The sequence below is a fragment of the Myotis yumanensis genome, unplaced genomic scaffold (assembly GCF_028538775.1).
Source record: "Myotis yumanensis isolate MYYU_CA2020_CCGP unplaced genomic scaffold, mMyoYum1.0.hap1 SCAF_8, whole genome shotgun sequence".
Taxonomy (NCBI): domain Eukaryota; kingdom Metazoa; phylum Chordata; class Mammalia; order Chiroptera; family Vespertilionidae; genus Myotis; species Myotis yumanensis.
Window position 1 is genome coordinate 82,344,495 of NW_027223759.1, and position 13,684 is coordinate 82,358,178.

Genomic DNA, 13,684 nt, shown 5'->3' on the forward strand with positions numbered 1-13,684 from the left:
CAGGTGGACATCCCCTGAGGGGTCCCAGACTGCGAGAGGGCACAGGCTGGGCTGAGGGACCCCCGAGTGCACAAATTTTTGTGCACTGGGCCTCTAGTTATATTATATTACACTAGTATTATTATTAGTTTAATAATTATATTTATTATATTAGTGTATATTAGTTTATATTAGTGTAATAATTATATTACACTAGAGGCCCGGTGCACAAAAATTTGTGCACTCGGGTGGGACCCTCAGCGCGGCCTGTGCCCTCTCGCAGTCTGGGGTCCCTCGGGGGCCCCTTCCCCTGGCTGCTGGCACCAGTTTTCCTCCGGCTCCCAGAACCCAGGCCTTCGCTCTTCATCGGGAGGGGCTGGCACGGCGGGTGAGGAGCTTAGCTTTTTTTTTTTTTGCAGAGGAGAGCATGGGGTCCATTTATTGGGGGGTCAGTCAAAGGGGGCCTGGCTTGGGTGGGGTAGGGCAGCAGCTTGTCTGGCCCCCTAGAAACCCAACTTGAGTCCAGGGCTTCGTCCACTTCGAAGCCAAAGTCTTCCTCCACCTTTATCTGCATGGGGGCCAGCTCTGGAGTCAGTGGGACTCCCTTCCCGTGGCACTCGCCGCCTTTTCTGCCTACTGGGCCCCTCGCCAGGGGCCAGGCTGCTGGCTTCTGTGGGCGCTGGCGTCCTCCTGGATGGGGACTGCCCCTCTTTCTCTGGAGACTCGTTCTCAGCATTGCCTGGGGTGGGGGCATCTGTGCCCTGGCTGCCCTCATCCTCCAGTAAGATGGTGAACTGGCTGGCCCGGTAGTCGTCGCCGTAGGAGTCCAGCACCCTCATGAGGAACCTCCACTCCTGCTGGAGTCTCCGTGTTATCTTCTGTACCTGATGGAGCCTGTTCAGGACCTGCTCGTTCACCTGCTCTATCTCCCTGCAGTGCCGACCCAGCGCCTGGTACTTCCTGCTATTGAGTTCCCGTTGGTGCCACTGCCGGCCTTGGGCTGCCTCCTCCTCTTTGTCTCGCTCCCAGAGGCTGGAGCTGCCTAGAGCCCCCAGACACAAACTCCACTTCAGTCTCAAGCTTGCAGTCCAGGATGTGACCACCGAACAGCGGAGGCAGTGCCAGCTCCGAGCCAGGAAGTGCTGAGAACTCCTCAAAGCCCACGGCTGCCATGGTCTCCTCTCTCTGCTCCAGCTCCATTTCTCCCTGGCTCCCGGCGCAGAACTTCCAACCTTGCAAACCTCTAGGTTAAAGTGGCTCGGAAAAGGACAAGCCCCATCCTATTCCATGGCCAGGCACCCGGGCCCTGGCTGCTAAGCCTCCTGGGAGTTGTAGTTCTCTATTTCCGGCTCGCCTCCCTCACCCCACCCCCACCCCTGTCCCCGCTGAAAGGCCCTGCTCGCTGGTGTAACACCGCCAGGCGTCTGAGTCAACTTCGTCTTTATTCCAGTCCCGACACCGTGCTGTCTGACCACGGAGACTCTCTGCTTGGGAGGCCTGGTCCTTTCCGAAGACTCTCCGCAGGCCCCGGGGGCGTGGCGGAGGCCAGAGTGGCAGGCTTCCCTCTTTGCTCTTCGCGCGCCATGCTGGCCTTCGCTTGCTGCTCCTGTGCCTACATATGCAAATTAATCGCCATCTTTGTTGGCGGTTAACTTCCATCTTTCTTGGCAGTTAATTTGCATATCGCCCTGATTAGCCAATGGGAAGCATAGCGAAGGTACAGTTAATTACCCTTTTTGTCTTTTATTAGATAGGACTAGAGGCCCAGTGCATGAATTTGTGCATGGGTGGGGACCCTCAGCCTGGCCAGTGATCAGGGCTATCGGGGCCATCTTGCCCAGTCCCTATCAGGCCCAATCGGGGCTGGCCAGTTAGGAGGAGGGACCATGGGAGGTTGGCAGGCCCCAATCAGGGCTGGCTGGCCAGGAGGGAGGGAGTGTGGGAGTTTGGCCAGCCCAGGACACAGGAGGTTGGCGGTGGGAGTGCACTGACCACCAGGGGGCAGCTCCTGCGTTAAACGTCTGCCCCTGGTAGTCAGTTCACATCATAGTGACCAGTCATTCAGTCGACCAGTAGTAACAGTTGCTTTGACTTTTATATATATAGATTTCTGTGAGATTGATGAAATATAAATTGGTACTGTTCTACAGGTTTTTCATTTATTCATCATTTTATCTTTCCATTAAGCAAATATTTACTCAATATTTGCTAAGATTAAGGTTCATACATGCATTTTCTATCTCCAGACTTCCTGTTCATTCTTGCTTCTCAATAGACCTATTGTCTTCCTTTACATGAATTCCCCATTACCTTCTACTGTATTCCTTCCTATGCACATGATAGTTTTCTCTCAGGAAAAAAAAAAAAAAATGATATATCTTGTATTATTGGGGAAGCAACATGATTGTATTAGTTTGTTTTGCTGATATAACAAATTACAATAAACTTAGTTGGTTAAAAGAACGCAAGTTTTATATCTTGCCATTCTGAAGGTCAGAAGTAAAAAAATGGGTCTCACCTGACTAAAATGAAGATGTTGGTTGGCAGGGCTCCATTTCTCTTGGGATGCTCTAAGAAGATCTATTTCTTTCCTTTTCCAGCATTTAGAAACTGGCCACATTCCTTGGCTCATGGCCTTCCTCCATAGAAAAAGCCAGTAGCCACCAGTTGAGTCTTTCCCATGATGCCCTCTAACTCTGTTCTGCTTTCTTTTTCCCCACTTAGGACTTATGTGATTACATTGGGACCACCCAGATACTCCTATGTAATCTCTCTATTTTAATGTCAGGAGATTAGGAATTAGTCCCTCCTGACCATGTAACATATTCATGGGTTCAAGTGATCAGAAGTAAACAACTCTTGGGGCAATTATTTGCCCATCACAGGATGTACTGGGGGGAAAAAAAACCACATAGATTTTTTTTATCAGATATTTCTGGTTTCGGATGTTTACTCTTGTTTCTATGTTATATTAGAGTCCCGGTGCACGAATTCGCACATGGCATATGGCATGTGGAGATCAGGCCCCAGCCCTGCAGGCCTGCAACCCTGCCTGGTACCCTGCCTTGGTCTGGTGCTGCTCCATCACTTGCTACACCATTCCACCTGTGGAGTGATTGGTTGGGGCCAAGGTCCTCCACCTGGCTCCCTTAGCACCTGGGAGCTGGGCAGCAGCCCCACCCCTGCTGCCACCACTGGTCATCATCTGTGGGGTGATCAGCAGGGCTATTGGGCCCCCACTTGCACCCACCTTGGCCTGGTACCACCTGCTCATCTGCTCCACCATCCTGCCACAGTCCTGCTCTCATCGGGACCCATCGGGGCCACCAGCACCTTCACTGCTGCCTGCTGCCAGAGCCACATCACCGACACCCACCATGTTCTGCTCTGCCCCCTGGTGGTCAGCGCACGTCATAGCGAGTGGTTGAACTCTTGGTCGAATGACCGCCTGAGGGGGAAATTTGCATATTAGGCTTTTATTATATAGGATATTTGTGACATTGTGCAACATTCATAATTTCTCTAAAACTGAGTCTACAAGAAGAAAAGCTGTTATAAAGATTAAATATCTATCTATCACACAGAAAACATTTAATAAATGATCTCTATTATAATTATTTAAAATCTCACCAATATTTTAGTTTTAACATCAGTCACATAGCCATAGGGGTCATTTATATGCACTCAAAGAAGCAAATATTTGTGACATCCATCAGACCACTTATCAGTCAATCCAACATCAAGTGCATGCCAAGCATTCTGCTAAGCCCACCCAACATTGCAGATACCATATATATTGTGAACTTTAAAGATCCAATCAAAGAATTATTTTTAAATCATTCAAAATGTTATATATCATTTTTTTGCACGGGGATTTAAATCTAAAATAATGTAATTTGTGAAACCAGATAGATTATTAAAGCACTTAACTGAAGTTGAGAAATAATTTTTTAAAAATGATTGTGAGGGGGAAAGAAACTCTGTGTTTCCTGTGTGACTAGTTGAAGTAGCATAGAGAGTGATATTGTTGGAGTTATTTGTTACCACAGATTAAGTATGCATTTTCTGAGAATTTCTTATAACTTTTTATGGAATTGTTCATTATTGCTCCCACTTCTTATTTTGGGTTAAAGGAAAAAGTTTGTATGTGGGGAATATTAGTTCATTCTTTGCTAACATATTTCACATAGCATTATCTCTAGTTTGTGATTTTAAAAAACAAAAGTAATTAAACACTATATTAGTGACTGCAATAAAAGAATTTAAGGAAAGAGCCATATATCTGGTGAGAGGTAAAGCATAATACATCTGATGGTTCTAAATATCATTCAAGCAGAAAACAAATGACTGTACCTTAAAATAGACCTTTCTATTCTCTCTCTACCAATCAAAATTCTGTATAGCTTCAATTCATCCAGCATTAATCTTTGTTTATTCAACATTTTCATAACCTTTATTGAACTATATTACAGCACAATATTATTTAAACTCACCTTCGGTTAGCTATTCCAATCCTTCCATATGGGTCACACCTTGATTACCTGTGATTTTCCACCATGCACCATAGCAGCTAGTACTAATCCCCAAACATATTGGCACTCAGTAAATTCTAGCTGAATCAAAGTACTGTAGATCACTGAGTCAGAGATTAAAGAAATGCAATAATAAAGCTGTAACATCCTATATAATAAAGAGGTAATATACAAATTAACCCTCATGCCCTCATAAGATGGCTGCCTCCTACTAGGATGGCAGGGGGTTAGTGAGGGACAACCAAACAACTGAACAGCAGGCTGCATGGGGCAACCAGGCTGGCACAGGGGTTAGTGAGGGGTGACCAGGCCAGTGGGTGGGGGGAGTTGGAGGTGACCAGGCCGGCAGGGGAGGGCAGTTATGGGCGACCAGGCAGGCAGGCAGGTGAGCGATTAGGAGCCAGCGGTCCAGGATTGTGAGAGGGATCCCAGATTGGAGAGGGTGCAGGCTGGGCTGAGGGGACCTCCCCCCACCTCCATGCAGGAATTTCGTGCACCGGGCCTCTAGTAGATAAGTGAAAACAGGCAATAACTCAAAAGCCTTGGCATTTAATTTTATTTGGTTTTGAAATTGGGTTTTATAAAATGTGCTAACACTGTAAGTCCTCTAATCCTTGAGCAGCCACCTAGACTTCAGGTGATTGGGAAGTGCATCAGAGAACTCTCCTGGCCCATTGACATACACTATTACCTAGTCAAGTCTTTGGCCCCAAGCCCTGTGTAGACACCTACTCTGAGATGGGTTGGAACATTCGTGGTCTCATCTATCTGTGTGAGGACTGCTCTGGTCCCTTCAGCTTCAATCTGAAGCATCTTGATGTATTTGTTGGACCCTCCATAATGTTCTTTTTTTTTTTTTTTTTTCACTAAAAGTATTACAAAGGGTATTACATAAGTGTCCTTTTTTCCCCCCCGCCCTTGACAATCCCCTGCCCTCCCTTACCCCCCAGTGTCTTATGTCCATTAGTTATGCTTATATGGATGCATACAAGACCTTTGGTTGATCTCTTACTCTCCTCGCTCCTGTCCCCCAACCTTCCCTGGCCTTCCCACTGCAGTTTGACAATCAGTTTGAGGCAGCTCTGCCTCTGTATCTATTATTGTTCAAAAGTTTGTAATGGTCTTTATTATCCATGAATGAGTGAGATCATGTGGTATTTTTCCTTCATTGACTGGCTTGTTTCACTTAGCATAATGCTCTCCAGTTCCATCCATGCTGTTGCAAATGGTAAGAGTTCCTTCTTTTTTACAGCAGCATAGTATTCCATTGTATAGATGTACCACAGTTTTCTAATCCATTCATCTACTGATGGGCACTTAGGCTGTTTCCAGATCTTAGCTATGGTGAATTGTGCTGCTATGAACATAGGGGTGCATATATCCTTTCTGATTGGTGTTTCTGGTTTCTTGGGATATTCCTAGAAGTGGGATCACAGGGTCAAATGGGAGTTCCATTTCCAATTTTTTGAGGAAACTCCATACTGTCTTCCATAGTGGCTGCACCAGTCGGCATTCCCTCCAGCAGTGCACAAGTGTTCCTTTTTCTCCACATCCTCTCCAGCACTTGTCGTTTGTTGATTTGTTGATGATGGCCATTCTGACAGGTGTGAGATGGTACCTCATTGTTGTTTTGATTTGCATCTCTCAGATGATTAGTGACTTTGAGCATGTTTTCATATGTCTCTTGGCTTTCTGGATGTCCTCTTTTGAAAGGTGTCTATTTAGATCCTTTGCCCATTTTTTGATTGGATTGTTTATCTTCTTTTTGTTAAGTTGTATGAGTTCCCTATAAATTTTGGAGATTAAGCCCTTATCAGATATGACGTTGGCAAATATGTTTTCCCATGAAGTGGGTTTTCTTGTTGTTTTGTTGATGGTTTCTTTTGCTGTGCAGAAGCTTTTTATTTTGATGTAGTCCCATTTGTTCATTTTCTCTTTAGTTTCAACTGCCCTAGGAGCTGTATCAGTGAAGAAATTGCTTTGGCATATGTCTGAGATTTTGTTGCCTTTGTATTCTTCTAGAATTTTTATGGCTTCCTGTCGTACATTTAAGTCCTTTATCCATTTTGAGTTTATTTTTGTGTATGGTGTCAGTTGGTGGTCTAGTTTCATTTTCTTGCATATATCTGTCCAATTTTCACAACACCATTTATTGAAGAGACTATCTTGGCTCCATTTTATGTTCTTGCCTCCTTTGTCAAAAATTAATTGAGCATATTTGTTCGGGCTAATTTCTGGACTCTCTATTCTATTCCATTGATCTATATGTCTGTTCTTGTGCCAGTACCAGGCAGTTTTGAGAACAGTGGCTTTGTAATACAGCTTGATATCTGGCATTGAGATCCCACTTACTTTGTTTTTTCTCAGGATCGCTGCAGCTATTCGGGGTCTTTTTTTATTCCAGATGAATTTTTGGAGAGTTCGTTCTAGATCTTTGAAGAAGGCCATTGGTATTTTAATGGGAAGTGCGTTGAATTTATAGATTGCTTTGGGTAGTATGGACATTTTAATGATGTTGATTCTACCAATCCAAGAACATGGTATGTTCTTCCATCTCTTTATGTCTTCCTCTATCTCTTTTTTCAACGTCCTGTAGTTTTCTGAGTAGAGGTCTTTTACCTCTTTAGTTAAGTTTATTCCTAGGTATCTTAATTTTTTTGGTGCGATGGTAAATGGGATTGTTTTTATAATCTCTCTTTCTGAAAGTTCACTATTGGTGTATAGAAATGCCTCAGATTTCTTGGGGTTAATTTTGTATCCTGCTACATTGCCAAATTCATGTATTAAGTCTAGTAGTTTTTTGATGGAGTCTCTAGGGTTTTGTATGTATAATATCATGTCATCTGCAAATAAGGACAGTTTTACTTCCTCTTTTCCAATTTGGATGCCTTTTATTTCTTCTTCTTGCCTAATTGCAATGGCTAATACTTCCAGTACTATGTTGAACAGGAGTGGTGAGAGTGGGCATCCCTGTCTTGTTCCTGTTCTTAGGGGAAATGGTGTTAGTTTTTGTCCATTGAGTATGATGTTGGCTGTGGGCCTGTCATATATGGCTTTTATTATGTTGAGGTATGATCCTTCTATTCCCACCTTGCTGAGAGTTTTTATCAAAAATGGGTGTTGGATTTTGTCGAATGCTTTTTCTGCATCAATTGATATGACCATGTGGTTTTTTTCTTTCAATTTGTTTATGTGATGTATCACGTTTATTGATTTACGGATGTTGTACCATCCTTGCATCCCTGGGATAAATCCTACTTGGTCATGGTGTATGATCCTTCTGATGTACTGCTGGATCCGATTTGCTAAGATTTTGTTGAGGATTTTGGCATCTATGTTCATGAGGGATATTGGCCTGTAATTCTCTTTCATTGTGTTGTCTTTACCTGGTTTTGGTATTAGGGTGATGCTGGCTTCATAGAATGTGTTTGGAAGTGTTCCATCCTCTTGAACTTTTTGTAGTAATCTGAGGAGGATAGGCTTTAGTTCTTCCTTGAAAGTTTGGTAAAACTCCCCTGTGAAGCCGTCTGGTCCTGGGCTTTTGTTTGCTGGAAGCTTTTTGATGACTGCTTCAATTTCTTCCATAGTTATTGGCCTATTGAGATTTTTAGATTCTTCCTGATTGAGTTTTGGAATGTTGTATTTTTCTAGGAATTTGTCCATTTCCTCCAGGTTGTCTAGTTTGTTGGAGTAGAGTTGTTCGTAGTATTGTTTAACAATCATTTGTATTTCTGTGGGGTCTGTTGTTATTTCGCCTCTATCATTTCTGATTTGGTTAATTTGGGACCTCTCTCTTTGCTTCTTGGTGAGCCTGGCTAGGGGTTTGTCAATCTTGTTTATCCTTTCAAAGAACCAGCTCTTGGTTTCATTGATTTTCTGTATTGTTTTTTTTGGTCTCTATTTCATTGATTTCTGCTCTAATCTTTATTATCTCCTTTCTTCTGCTCACTCTGGGGTTTTCTTGTTGCTCTCTTTCTAATTCTTTGAGTTGTAGAGTTAGATGATTAACTACCATTTTTTCTTGTTTTTTGAGATAGGCTTGTAGAGCTATAAACTTCCCTCTCAGGACTGCTTTCATTGTGTCCCATAGGTTTTGGATTGTTGTGTTTTCATTGTCATTAGTGTCCAGGATGTTTTTAATTTCTTCTTTGATCTCATTGGTAACCCAATCAATATTTAATAACCTGCTATTCAGCATCCAAGTGTTTGAGTATTTTGGGTTGTTTTTATTTTAGTTTATTTCTAATATTATGCCATCATGGTCTGAGAAGATGCTTTTTATGATTTCAATCTTCTTGAATTTGTGGAGACTTTGTTTGTGACCCAATATGTGGTCTATTTTTGAATATGTCCTATGAGCACCTGAGAGGAATGTATATTCCATGGCTTTGGGGTGAAGTGTTCTGAAGATGTAATTAAGTCCATCTGATCTAGTGAGTCATTTAGGATTGCTGTTTCTTTGCTGAGTTTTTGTCTAGCGGATTTATCCAGTGATGTCAGTGGTGTATTAAAGTCCCCTACTATGATTGTATTGTTGTCGATCTCTCCCCTGATATCTTCCAGGAGTTTTCTTATGTATTTGGATGCTCCTGCATTGGGTGCATATATGTTTATCAGGGTTATATCCTCTTGTTGTATTGATCCCTTTAATATTATGAAGTGGCCTTCCTTATCTCTTGTTATGGCCTTCACTTTGAGGTCTATTTTGTCGGATATAAGTATTGCTACCCCAGCTTTTTTTTCATTTCCATTTGCCTGAAAGATATTTTTCCATCCCTTCACTTTCAGTCTGTGTGAGTCCCTTCTAATGAGGTGGGTCTCTTGTAGACAGCAAATTTATGGGTCATGTTTTTTTATCCATTCAGCCACTCGATGTCTTTTGATTGGACCATTTAGTCCATTTACATTTAAAGTTATTATTGAAAGGTACTTGTTTGTAGCCATTTCTATGTTTTTGTGGCTGCTTTCTTTCTGGGCTTTTTATTTCTTCTTTTTACACCAGTCCCTTTAGCATTTCTTGCATTGCTGGCTTGGTGGTGATGAACTCCCTTAGCCTTTTTTTGTCTGTGAAGCTTCTTATTTCCCCTTCAATTTTGAATGATAGCCTTGCTGGATAGAGTATTCTTGGATTCAGTCCTTTGCTTTGCATGACTTTGTAGATTTCCGTCCATTCTTTTCTGGCCTGATGTGTTTCTGTTGAGAAATCGTTTGATAATCTGATGGGGGATCCTTTGTAGGTAACTCTCTGTTTCTCTCTTGCAGCCTTTAAGATTCTCTCTTTGTCTTGTACCTTTGCCATCGTTATTATGACGTGTCTTGGTGTCGGTCTTTTGGGGTTCATCTTGCCTGGGACACTCTGTACTTGTGTAACTTTTTTCTTCCCCATATCTGGGAAGTTTTCTGTCATTATTTCTTCAAATAGATTTTCTAATCCTTGCTGCTCTTCTTGTCCTTCTTGCAGCCCTATTATGCGTATGTTACTTCGTTTCATGTTGTCCCGAAGCTCCCTTAGGCTCTCCTCCTGTTTTTTAATTTTTTCCTACAGTTGCTGTTCAGATTGAGCTTGTTTCTCTGCCTTATCTTCTAACTCACTAATTTGGTCTTCTGCTTTTTCTAGTCTGCTGTTGAAACTTTCCGTGGTGTTTTTGATTGTAGCTATATCACTTTTCATTTCTTCCTGATTCTTGCATAGGTTGTTGATTTTCTCATCCATCTGGTGAATGAATTGTACAACCATTATTCTGAATTTTTTTTCTGTCATGTTGCACGTTTCAACTTCATTAATTTCCTTTCTTGGTGATTCCTCATTATCTTTCCTCTGGGTGTTGTGTCGTCTCTTCATTTTGATTATCTCCTGATGGTTCAAAGGTCGAGTTGCGTGGGCCTGGGCTGTGTGCAGTGGGAGGCTCCCACCACCCTAGTGTCACTGAAGAGCTCTGACACTAAGATGTGTGGTTGTTGTTGGTTGGTGGGAACCAGGCTCGCTCTGTGTCAGTGTTGCCAACACTCAATGTGGCCTCGCACGTGCCCTTAGAATTAGGGACCCTGGCTGCACTGTGCTGAAATAGAGGCCCCCCTGGAGAGTGTTGAAAACCAGAGCAGAGCCCCCTAGCTTGAGCCAGGAGTCAGAGTTCCCCAAGAGTCCAGTATCAGAGTCTCTGTTGCTTCGCACGACCTCACCTTGAGAATCAGGGTCCCTGTGAGCCCTTGAACCAGGAATTGGATTCACTGGCTCTTAGTATGAATGCACAGGAAATCAGGATCTCAGGCGCAGGTGATAAGAAACACAGTCAAGTCACTGGTGCTTGGTGCTGCCTCCTGCCCTGAGAAACAGGGTCCCTGGGCCTGTGCTAGGCGGACAAACTCCCGTTCGCGCGATTGCTCCCAGCCCAGGGCTCCAAAGCCCGCAGTGCGCGTAGGATCAGTTCCAAGGTGCTTGAGCACTTCCAGGCCAAAGTTCCTGCAGCGCTGAGGCCCCGGCAAGGGGTAGGTCTATCAGTTAGTTACTCTGGCGCTGCCCGGGAGCCTGGGGGAAGGGGGGATGGGCTCTGGTACTCACGGATCTGCCGCAGGGATTTCTGAACTTTTGGTGTCCAAAGATCTGTAGCTGTGTCGCAGGTCTCTGTCCCCAGTAGCTGCAGGGTCCTGGTATGCTTCTGAGATCAGACTGGGTGGTGCTGAGGCCAGGATCCTAGTCTCAAGCAGCTCTGTTTCCCAAGATGGCGTGGTCGCTGTGCCTTTGCTGACCGCCCAGGAGTGTCCGTGCCAGGAGCGGGACTCCGCCACCTAAGACTGCCGGGTTTAGCAGCCCCTTAGAAGACCTGCAGAGTCTAACTGTCCCTAGCTCATACACACTCACCACACACGTCCACACACTCCTCTATCACTTCCTTGCACTCTCACACTCTCTCCCTCCCTACCTTCCTGCTGGTCGCCATTTTTTTTCCTCCATAATGTTCTTGCAGGGAAACACTTTCCATCTGACCAGAGAGATTACACACTCAAAGTCTCAAAGTTTACTGTCATAATCTGTGCAAAGATGTGTTTTGTAAAGTCAGTATTCAGAAGAAAGAAGGAGGAAGAGGAGCAGGAGGAGGAGGAAGAGGAAGAGAGGAGAAGAAAATCAGGATGCATCTAGGCAGAGCATTTACTCTCCAGTGGATACAGACATTGTCATTCCCTGCTTTTACTGTTCACACTCAGAATCTCTCTGGCCTCTGCATTCATATAGCATTTCAGTTTCTGGAATTGGAAAAAAGTTATCCTAAACTACTCACCTTAGATGCTTCATTATGGTGCTCACATATACGGTCTTCTCCTGAGGTGTGGCAGTATGTGCTGTGTGTAGATCTCAATGAAGCAGCTACTTGAGAGGAAAGAGAAAGAAGAGGTCTTCATTTCAGACAGTCCGAAAAAACGAAACAAAAAACTGTCAACTGGTAAGAGATATCCTTGGCTTTCTCATGGACAAGCTCTCCCTTGCAGCAGGAAGGTCATGTTTGTCTTCCTGATCAATGTCATTCTCTCCCCTTACACTCTCCTCTGCCCAAGATTGGGAAGTTAACACATTTACTTTGGAAAGAAGATGAGAAGTAAATAAATAATATTTTGAAGTAAAAAATTATTTTCTTTCAAATATAGATTTGCATTAAGGAATGATAATGGTATTTATTACAAAATGATGTATTTTATTAATGCATGAACCATTTTATTTGGCTACACAAATAACTATTTGAAGAAAGAATTGCTAGTTCCACATTAAAGATTATATTAAAATGTTTAATATTAAAATTATATTATATATCATATAATATTTTAATGTTAAAATGTTAAATTATTTATATCAGCCTGGTACTATTCTAATATTGAGTAATCTCAGGAAACAGGACAGACAAAAATCCCTGAGACAGGAGTTTCTATTCTAATGAAATGAGACAAATAATACTAATAAATAAATAAATAAATCCTATATAATAAAAGTCTAATATGCTAAGTGTATGGTTGTCCATTCAACCAATCAAAGTGTAATATACTAATGATATGCTAAGGCCACTCAACCACTCGCTATCATGTGTACTGACCACCAGGGGGCAGACTCTCCGACCAGTAGGTTAGCTTGCTGCTGGGGTCCGGCTGATCGGGATTGAATGAGATGCACCAGACATGCTCTGGAGCCCTCCTGTGGTCCCTCCCCAGCTGGCCAACTTCCCACGCCCTCCCCAGCCTGGATCATGCACCAGTGGGGTCCCTCAGCCTGGCCTGCACCCTCTCACAATCCGGGACCCCTCAGGGGATGTAAGAGAGCCGGTTATGGCCTGATCCTGCTCAATGCAGGAGCTGGACCCTGATGGTCAGTGTGCTCCTACAGGGGGAGCACCACTCAGCCAGAAGCCGGGCTCATAGCTAGAAAGTGCTCCCGCCTCTGTGGCAGTGCTAAGGATGTCTGACTGACAGCTTAGGCTTGCTCCCTGTGAGGAGCGGGCCTACGCCATCAGTTGCACATCATTTGAGGGCTCCTGGACTGTGAGAGGGCTCAGGCCAGGCTGAGGGACCCCCTCCCCCTGAGTGCATGAATTTCGTATACCAGGCCTCTAGTAAATAAATAAATAAATAAATAAGTAAAATATAATAGAATACATAGTAAATCATTTTTTCCAGATGATGCTAGGGTCATGGATTAAAATCAAGCAGAAGAAAATTACATAAAATATTAAAGTCTGGGCAGAGATTTGAGATCTTAAATAGTATAGATCTTACTGAAAAGTGATACATGAGCAAAAACCTAGGTAAAATAATAAAAATGTGAGTAAGAGTAAAATGCCAGAATGAAGAACATTGCCAAGCACTGTAATAACAATGAAAGATATAATACTACTACTACTAATAATAATAATAATGAATTTCTCACAGAACCCAGGTCTATGTTAACCTAGAGCTATTCCCTGAACCACTAATTTATTAATAAACTCAGTACTTTTCTTTTTTAAGTCACTGAACTTACTCCGATTTTAACTGCTATTCTGAACACTCATCCGTGATTGGCATTTAAGACTAATTTCTAGCCCTAGTACTTGTCATACGCAAAGTGTCCACTCTGATTTCTAACAAACAGATGAGTCTGCATATCTGATCTCTAACTAACAGACCAGCTGGTATGAGTCAGTTCTAAGACT

The 13,684-nt window shown here is 43.3% G+C and overlaps 1 pseudogene; it reads right to left on the minus strand.

Moving 5' to 3' along the window:
- Positions 1 to 376: 376 nt before the first annotated feature.
- On the minus strand, positions 377 to 1,179 carry LOC139015821 (TCF3 fusion partner pseudogene; annotated as a pseudogene).
- Between the last annotated feature and the right edge of the window lie 12,505 nt (positions 1,180 to 13,684).